General features: G+C 41.0%; 1 long non-coding RNA gene across 1 annotated transcript; it reads left to right on the top strand.

Moving 5' to 3' along the window:
- The first annotated feature begins 5,925 nt into the window (after nt 1–5,925).
- LOC109909696 (uncharacterized) lies at nt 5,926–8,797 on the top strand. Its single transcript, XR_002257784.2, has 4 exons — nt 5,926–6,167; nt 7,801–7,937; nt 8,160–8,215; nt 8,513–8,797. It is a non-coding gene; the product is annotated as an uncharacterized LOC109909696 (long non-coding RNA).
- The last annotated feature ends 292 nt before the right edge of the window (nt 8,798–9,089 follow it).

Genomic DNA, 9,089 nt, shown 5'->3' with positions numbered 1-9,089 from the left:
AGGTAGGCTAGTTTAGGCTATTTACAACTAGGTAGGCTATTTACAACTGCAACCTGGCCAAGATAAAGCAAAGCAGTGCGACACAAACAACAGCACAGAGTTACACATGGAATAAACAAACATACAGTCAATAATACAATAGAAAAAGTCTATATACAGTGTGTGCAAATGAGGTAGGATAAGGGAGGTAAGGCAATAAATAGGCCATAGTGGCTAAATAATTACAATATTGCAATTAAACACTGGAGTGATAGATGTGCAGAAGATGAGTGTGTAAGTAGGGATACTGGGGTGCAAAGGAGCAAAATAAATAACAGTATGGGGATGAGGTAGTTGGATGGGCTATTTACAGATGGGCTATGTACAGGTGCAGTGATCTGTGAGCTGCTCTGACAACTGATGCTTAAAGTTAGTGAGGGAGATATGAGTCTCCAGCTTCAGTGATTTTTGCAGTTCGTTCCAGTCATTGGCAGCAGAGAACTGGAAGGAAAGGCGGCCAAATGAGGAATTGGTTTTGGGGGCAACCAGTGAAATATACCAGCTGGAGCGTGTGCTACAGGTGGGTGCTGCTATTGTGACCAGTGAGCTGAGATAAGGCGGGGCTTTACCTAGAAAATACTTGATGACCTGGAGCCAGTGGGTTTGGCGACAAATATGAAGCGAGGGCCAGCCAACGAGAGCATACAGGTCACAGTGGTTAGAGCATTGGACTAGTAACCAAAAGGTTGCAAGTTCGAATCCCCGAGCTGACACGGTACACATCTGTCGTTCTGCCCCTGAACAGGCAGACAGGCACAGACAGGCACTGTTCCTAGGCTGTCATTGAAAATAAGAATTTGTTCTTAACTGACTTGCCTAGTAAAATAAAGGTAAATTAAATATGGGGCTTTGATGACAAAATGGATGGCACTGTAATAGACTGCATCCAATTTGCTGAGTAGATTGTTGGAGGCTATTTTGTAGATGACATCGCCAAAGTCAAGGATCGGTAGGATAGTTACGAGAGTATGTTTGGCAGCATGTGTCACATTCGTCATACGAAAGAGACCAAGGTGCAGCGTGGTATGCATACATTCTTCTTTATTTAAAGAATGAAATACTGAACAAACTAACAAAATAACAAAACAAACCATGACGCTATATGAATAATGCAGACAGGCAACTAAACATAGAACAAGATCCCACAAACACCAAAGGGAAATGGCTACCTAAATATGATCCCCAATCAGAGACAACGATAAACAGCTGCCTCTGATTGGGAACCATATCAGGCCACCATAAACATACAAATACCTAGACCTACAAAAACCCTAGACATACAAAAACCCTAGACAATACAAAACCCCTAGACAAACAAAAAACTAGCGTATCCAGCCTAGTCACACCCTGACCTAACCAAAATATAAAGAAAACAGAGATATCTCAGGTCAGGGCGTGACAGCATGAGTGAAGGCTTTGTTACGAAATAGGAAGCTGATTCTAGATTTAATTTTGGATTGGAGATGCTTAATGTGAGTCTGGAAGGAGAGTTTACAGTCTAACCAGACACCTAGGTATTTGTAGTTGTCCACATATTCTAAGTCAGAACCGTCCAGAGTAGTGATGCTCGACGGGCTGGCAGGTGTGGGCAGCGATCGGTTGAAGAGCATGCATTTAGTTTGATTTGCATTTAAGAGCAGTTGAAGGCCACAGAAGGAGAGTTGTATGGCATTGAAGCTCGTCTGGAGGTTAGTTAACAAAGTGTCCAAAGAAGGGCCAGAGTATGCAGAATGGTGTCGTCTGCGTAGAGGTGGACCAGAGAATCACCAGCAGCAAGAGCGACATCATTGATGTATACAGAGAAAAGATTCGGCCCGAGGATTGAACTCTGTGGCACCCCCATAGAGACTGCCAGAGGTCCGGACAACAGGTCTCCGATATGACACACTGAACTCTGTTTGAGAAGTAGTTGGTGAACCAGGCGAGGCAGTCATTTGAGAAACCAAGGCTGTTGAGATGATACGAAAGAGAGGTTGAACAGGCTAGTAATAGGGGTTGCAACAATTTCAGCAGATAATTTTAGAAAGAGAGTGTCCAGACTGTCTGGCTGATTTGTAGGGGTCCAGATTTTGCAGCTCTTTCAGAACATCAGCTATCTGGATTTGGGTGAAGGAGAAATGGGGAGGCTTGGGCAAGTTGCTGTGGGGGGTGCAGGGCTGTTGGCCGGGGTAGGGGTAGCCAGGTGGAAAGCATGTCCAGCCGTAGAAAAATGCTTATTGAAATTCTCAATTATCACGGATTTATCGGTGGTGACAGTGTTTCCTAGCCTCAGTGCAATGGGCAGCTGGGATTAGGTGTTCTTATTCTCCATGGACTTTATAGTGTCCCAGAACTTTTTGGAGTTTGTGCTACAGGATGCAAGTTTCTGTTTGAAAAGCTAGCCTTTGCTTTCCTAACTGCCTGTGTATAATTATTCCTAACTTCCCTGAAAAGTTGCATATCGGGGTGGCTGTTCGATGCTAATGCAGTACACCACAGGATGTTTTTGTGCTGGTCAAGTGCAGTCAGGTCTGGAGTGAACCAATGGCTATATCTGATCCTGGTTCCAAATTTTTTGAATGGGGTATGCTTATTTAAGATGATGAGGAAAGCACTTTTAAAGAATAACCAGGCATCCTCTACTCCTTCCGGGATACCTGGGCCAGGTCGATTAGAAAGACCTGCTCGCTGAAGTGTTTTAGGGAGAGTTTGACACTGATGAGGGGTGGTAATTTGACAGCAGACCTGGTTGAAGACAGCAGAGGTGTATTAGGAGGGCAGGTTGGTTAGGATGATATGTTTCGAGGGAAAAGGGGAAAAGGGGAAGGCCTGCAAGCTGAAGAACACCATCCCAACCGTGAAGCACGGGGGTGGCAGCATCATGTTGTGGGGGTGCTTTGCTGCAGGAGGGACTGGTGAACTTCACAAAATAGATGGCATCATGAGAAGGGAAAATTATGTGGATATATTGAAGCAACATCTCAAGACATCAGTCAGGAAGTTAAAGCTTGGTCGCAAATGGGTCTTCCAAATGGACAATGACCCCAAGCATACTTTCAAAGTTGTGGCAAAATGGCTTAAGAACAACAAAGTCAAGGTATTGGAGTGGCCATCACAAAGCCCTGACCTCAATCATATAGAACATTTGTGGGCAGAACTGAAAAAGCGTGTGTGAGCAAGGAGGCCTACAAACCTGATTCAGTTACACCATCTCTGTCAGGAGGAATGGGCCAGAATTCACCCAACTTATTGTGGGAAGCTTGTGGAAGGCTACCTGAAACATTTGACTCAAGTTAAACAATTTAAAGGCACTTCTACCAAATACAAATTGAGTGTATGTAATCTTCTGACCCACTGGGAATGTGATGAAAGAAATAAAAGCAGAAATAAATCATTCTCTCTACTATTATTCTGACATTTCACATTCTCAAAATAAAGTGGTGATCCTAACTGACAGGGAATTTTTACTAGGATTACATTTCAGGAATTGTGAAAAACTGAGTTTAAATGTCTTTGGCTAAGGTGTATGTAAACTTCCGATTTCAACTGTAAGTATTCAGACCATTTACTCCGTACATTGTTGAAGTACCTTTGGCAGTGATTACAGCCTCGAGTCTTCTTGGGTTTCACCTGATTTTCTCCAATTCTTCTTTGCAGATCCTCTCAAGCTCTTTCAGGTTGGTTGGGGATTGTCACTGCACAGGTATTTTCAGGTCTCTCCAGAGATGTTCAATCAGGTTCAAGTCCGGGCTCTGGCTGGGCCACTCAAGGACATACAAAGACTTGTCCCGAAGCCACTCCTGTGTTGTCTTGGCTGTGGGTTCTTGTCCTGTTGGAAGGTGAACCTTTTCCCCAGTCTGAGGTCCTGGGTGCTCTGGAACAGGTTTTCATCAAGGATCTCTCTGTACTTTTCTCCATTCATCTTTCCCTCGATCCTGACTAGTCTCCCAGTCCCTGCCGCTGAAAAACACCCCTACAGCATGATGCTGCCACCACCATGCTTCACCGTAGGGATGGTGCCAGGTTTCCTCCAGATGTGACACTTTGCATTCAGGCCAAAGAGTTCAGTCTTGGTTTCATCAGACTCATGGTCTGAAAGTCCTTAGGTGCCTTTTGGCAAACTGCAAGTGGGTTGTCATGTGCCTTTTACTGTGGAGTGGCTTCCGTCTGGCCACTCTACCATAAAGTCCTGATTGGTGGAGTGCTGCAGAGATGGTTGTCCTTCTGAAAGGTTCTCCCACAGAGAAACTCTGGAGCTCTGTCAGAGTGACCATCAGGTTCTTGGTCACCTCCCTGACCAAGGCCCTTCTCCCCTGATTGCTCAGTTTGGCTGTGCAGCCATCTCTAGGAATAGTCTTGGTGGTTCCAAACTTCTTCGATTTAAGAATGATGGAGGCCACTGTGTTATTCGGGACCTTCAATGCTGCAGAATGTTTTTGGTACCCTTCATCAGATCTGTGCCTCGACACAATCCTGTCTCGGAGCTCTATGGACAATTCCTTTGACCTCTGGCTTGGTTTTTGCTCTGACATGCACTGTCAACTGTCAATTTACCACAGTTGGACTACAAACAATTTGTAGAAACATCTCAAGGATGATCAATGGAACACAGGATGCACCTGAGCTCAATTTCATGTCTCATAGCAAAGGGAACCAGGTAGTTTAAACATTTTTTTATACATTTGCAAACATTTCTAAAAACCTGTTTTTGCTTTGTCATTATGGGGATTTGTGTGTAGATTGATGAGATAATATTAAATAATTTTTTTTAGAATAAGGCTGTAAAACGTAACAAAATGTGGAAAAAGTCAAGGGGTCTAAATACTTTCCTAATGCACTGTAGACCCACTATGATGTCTACCTATAGTCTCCACATCCTCATCATACCTCCCTATCCCTTTAACTGCCATTTGTTGCAAATGTTTGGACTATAATGCTGACATTTGAAATATAATGAATAGGCCCTATATTTAATGTTTTGATGGCCTCCTGGTACGGTTTACATTGTTACTAGCTATGCAGCTAAAATAAGTCTGTTATTAACAAATCACCAACCAAGTAACCGACATTTGTGCCATTACAATTCCGTGTAGGTTATAGGTCATGCATTGCATTTATTTATTTATTTCACAAATCAAAGCTAGAGTAACGGAATTGTCAAATAGCAAATAATTAGGAATGTAGCCTACAATATTTATGAACATCACAGGAAAATGAGTATTCATTTATTACTGTATATGGCATTTGTCAACCTTTTCATTTACAGTACTGAGTACTCATCATTACAGTAGTTCACTGACTGAATCCAGCAGAGGGCACAACTGTCCTATGGTGTGGCCTTCTCCATATTAAGTTGCCCTACCGCTGGTCCCAGTTCCTTCTTTATAGTACATAGTGTATTTCTCATTATATATGTATACATATATAAATATATTTTGTCAAAATGTTTGCTATTACTACACAACATTTAAAAAACACCTTCAAAAACACAATACAGTAAATGCGATTTGAAGTTAGATCAAATAATGAATATGCTGTTCAATTTTTATAATTATTTTAATCATTTCGTTAACTACTAAATTACTATATTTCTATATTCAGTGTAAAGCCTACGGAAAGAGGTGTGTAACATCAGAACAATCAAAACCTCATCTTGAAAAAATCTCTTCCTGAGAGAGAGAGAGAGAGAGAGAGAGAGAGAGAGAGAGAGAGAGAGAGAGAGAGAGAGAGAGAGAGAGAGAGAGAGAGAGAGAGAGAGAGAGAGAGAGAGAGAGAGAGAGAGAGAGAGAGAGAGAGAGAGAGAGAGAGAGAGAGAGAGAGAGAGAGAGAGAGAGAGAGAGAGAGAGAGAGAGAGAGAGAGAGAGAGAGAGAGAGAGAGAGAGAGAGAGCGAGAGAGAGAGAGAGAGAGAGAGAGAGGCAAAAGAGAGAGCGGGCTTTGAGAGAACTATTGACTTTTCTAAACACAACATTTTCAGACTATATTCACATAAGTACTGTAGATCTCCAGCACTTAAATTCAGACAGAATACAATAACAAAAGTACACTTGACTTACCTTGAGAGACAGAGAAGACATGAACAGAGTTAACATGAGTGGTGTGCTCATCTTCTTCATGGTCGCCATCACTGCTGTGCAGGGACAAAAATCAGGTTGAGATGGTTTCTATGGTTTCTTTGTTCAAATCAGTTGTCCTATATTTACATGTATTACAATGTAGAGATTGATTGTATTAAACAAAAAATATATGGTTTAGTTATATATTGAAAGTATTTACAGTTATTCTCAATAGTGTACAAGCAATTCTGGTATCTGTGTTGAAACGTATCCATAGCAGAACATCAATGATCAAATGCTCAAATAGATTTACAGAGCTTCTGATCGTTTTATTGCCTTAGTACCTGACTTGCATATCTCACAAAACTTTAAATACAAATGTCATCAGTGAATACAAAACTCACTGTCTAGTGTTCAGTTCAAGAATATTAACACATTGTTTTCATCAGAAGATAAATGTTTCCTGCAATCAGTAACTACTACTGCACAAAAAGTCTCACATCAGTGTCATACCATGTACAATATATGGAAAGATCTATGTGTAATTGTTGTGATTTTTCACAATATCGCAGACAATGAAGTTGTGTTACTTTTACATAACCTTGGGTTACTCCTAAGTCATCATAGCCAACATTGTGTCCTTTCATTATCGAGCTTTGCTTTAATGTGGATTTAGGCCTATACATTCATGTCCTATACATTCATGTCCTATACATTCATGTCCTATACATTCATGTCAAGTGTGTTCCTCCATTGTCCTCAACCTTCCATATTTCTATTGTGGATTGTGTTTCATTGCACCAATGAAAAGTCTACAAAAGTATAACCTTTGCATTGAATACATGGAATTGGATTGTGATGATACCAATGAACGAATCCTGCACACAATGTGCATTTAAAAAATAATCTGGAATAATATTTTGTGTATGAAATTGTTTGGAGAAATATGTGTCAAAGGAGAATAGTTCCCCATAATTCTGCACTTTTGGATAGTTGTACTCAAATGTTTTATCATCATGATTAAGTGACTGCAAAGAAAATGTGTTGATCTACTGGGATTTTTTAAAGACCGACTAACTTTCTGTTTTGTCTGCTTGGAATCAAGAGATATGTATGGTTGTGTCTATCTTTTTGCAGGCAGTCGTGTTCTTTGGATAAATGTATTTGCAATTTTGAAGGTATAATGTAGTTTTGATAAATGTACTGTATATGTTTTGGGAAGGCAACTACATTGACTGTTTTCCAACAGGCCATAGAGTTCTGTGTCTTGTGGACTCTGTTTTGAAGATCGACAAGATTGTTACAAACAACTGCTTGTACATGATTGAGAAAAACTGTAATGTTGAATGTCTTGTTTGGTGTCAATTCAATTAATTCAATGTTAGTTTAAAAGAAAAGTTAGCTGTGAAGTAAATACTTTTTCTTATGCATTAAATAAATAAATGTAAAGAGTATGTGGTAATGTCAATTGTTGTTTGTTTCAGGGTGTGTATCCTTCTTGAGAAGCATTGTTACTATGACATGTCCCGGGGGTGAATTAATGAAAAAAGATGACTCCTCATTTACATTAGATAAGAGTGATAAAAGCAAAGGAAATATATACACCCATTGACACCCATACACCCATACACCCATTGACTCATCTTCTTCTTCCTTCTTCCCTTCATACACCCATGTTTTAACACAATTTGACTACTAACCCTATCTGTATTGTTTTTGGTGTTGCAGTGTGTGAAAACTGCTTGAGCTGGATGCGACTCTGGTTACCGGGGCTATTGTTGGGGACCTGCTGGTGAAAGGAGGGGTCATCTTCATTGTGTATAGCTGGGCTCAGAAGAAGTCTGGACCTGCTGCACCCCAAAAACGTAACGCTGTTACCATCTGATTATCCATCAGCCAACAGTGGCACTTGGTGATAGGGAGCGCTCTCAACTATTTAATTTGACCATACCCAGGACTACTCGACAGCAAAGTATTCACACATCATAAAAATATAAATTCCTCTGTGGCATAGTATTGATCATTTCTTATAGGTACAGTGAATAGCTTATTTATTTATATAAATTTATATTTGGTTTTCACCTTAGAGACGTACCGCTCAGCAGGCCGTGGTCCACCAGTGGTGCCAAGTCCTGACTATGAGGTAGGCTGTCGACCTCTTGTCCATCTCTCCATCTGTATGTTGTGCTTTTATTCCATCCGTATCTCCTACCTATTCTTCATTCCACATCTCCTGGTTAGCCAATGTCTGTCAGTATGTTAGGGAGACGGTCTAGGCTAGCTATTCACAATACTTCTGGTGAAGATTCATAAAAAAAGAGTGTTGTTGCAATGGAAACTGATCTGTGATTCTGACTTAAACTGATCTGTGAATCTGACTTAATTAACAACAACAAATAGCTACAGCAGTCACCTAAAGCCTTTATTTTCCCCCTGACAGCCCCTTAGCGTGGCAACCTGCAGCAGAGATATCTACGCTACCCACAGGACTGGGTAGAAAATCCTCTCACCAGACCACACCTGTTCTCTAGGACCCCTCTGATGCCCTGGACCAGCAGGCCTCAGCTCACCCTGCCATCAAAGAGGAGGGGAGAAGGCTCTGTAGTTCTTAGCATAGACTTAAAGAGCTTCTTTTATTTTATTTATTTCACCTTTATTTAACCAGGTAGGCTAGTTGAGAACAAGTTCTCATTTGCAACTGCGACCTGGCCAAGATAAAGCATAGCAGTGTGAGCATACAACAAAGAGTTACACATGGAGTAAACAATTAACAAGTCAATAACACAGTAGAAAACAAAGGGGGGGTCTATATACAATGTGTGCAAAAGGCATGAGGAGGTAGGCAAATAATTACAATTTTGCAGATTAACACTGGAGTGATAAAAGATCAGATGGTCATGTACAGGTAGAGATATTGGTGTGCAGAAGAGCAGAAAAGTAAATAAATAAAAACAGTATGGGGATGAGGTAGGTGAAAAGGGTGGGCTATTTACCAATAGACTATGTACAGCTGCAGC

This window comes from Oncorhynchus kisutch, linkage group LG18, assembly GCF_002021735.2.
Source record: "Oncorhynchus kisutch isolate 150728-3 linkage group LG18, Okis_V2, whole genome shotgun sequence".
Lineage (NCBI taxonomy): Eukaryota > Metazoa > Chordata > Actinopteri > Salmoniformes > Salmonidae > Oncorhynchus > Oncorhynchus kisutch.
The sequence above is the reverse complement of the archived record's forward strand: the minus strand, read 5'-3'. Positions and strand labels throughout refer to the sequence as shown.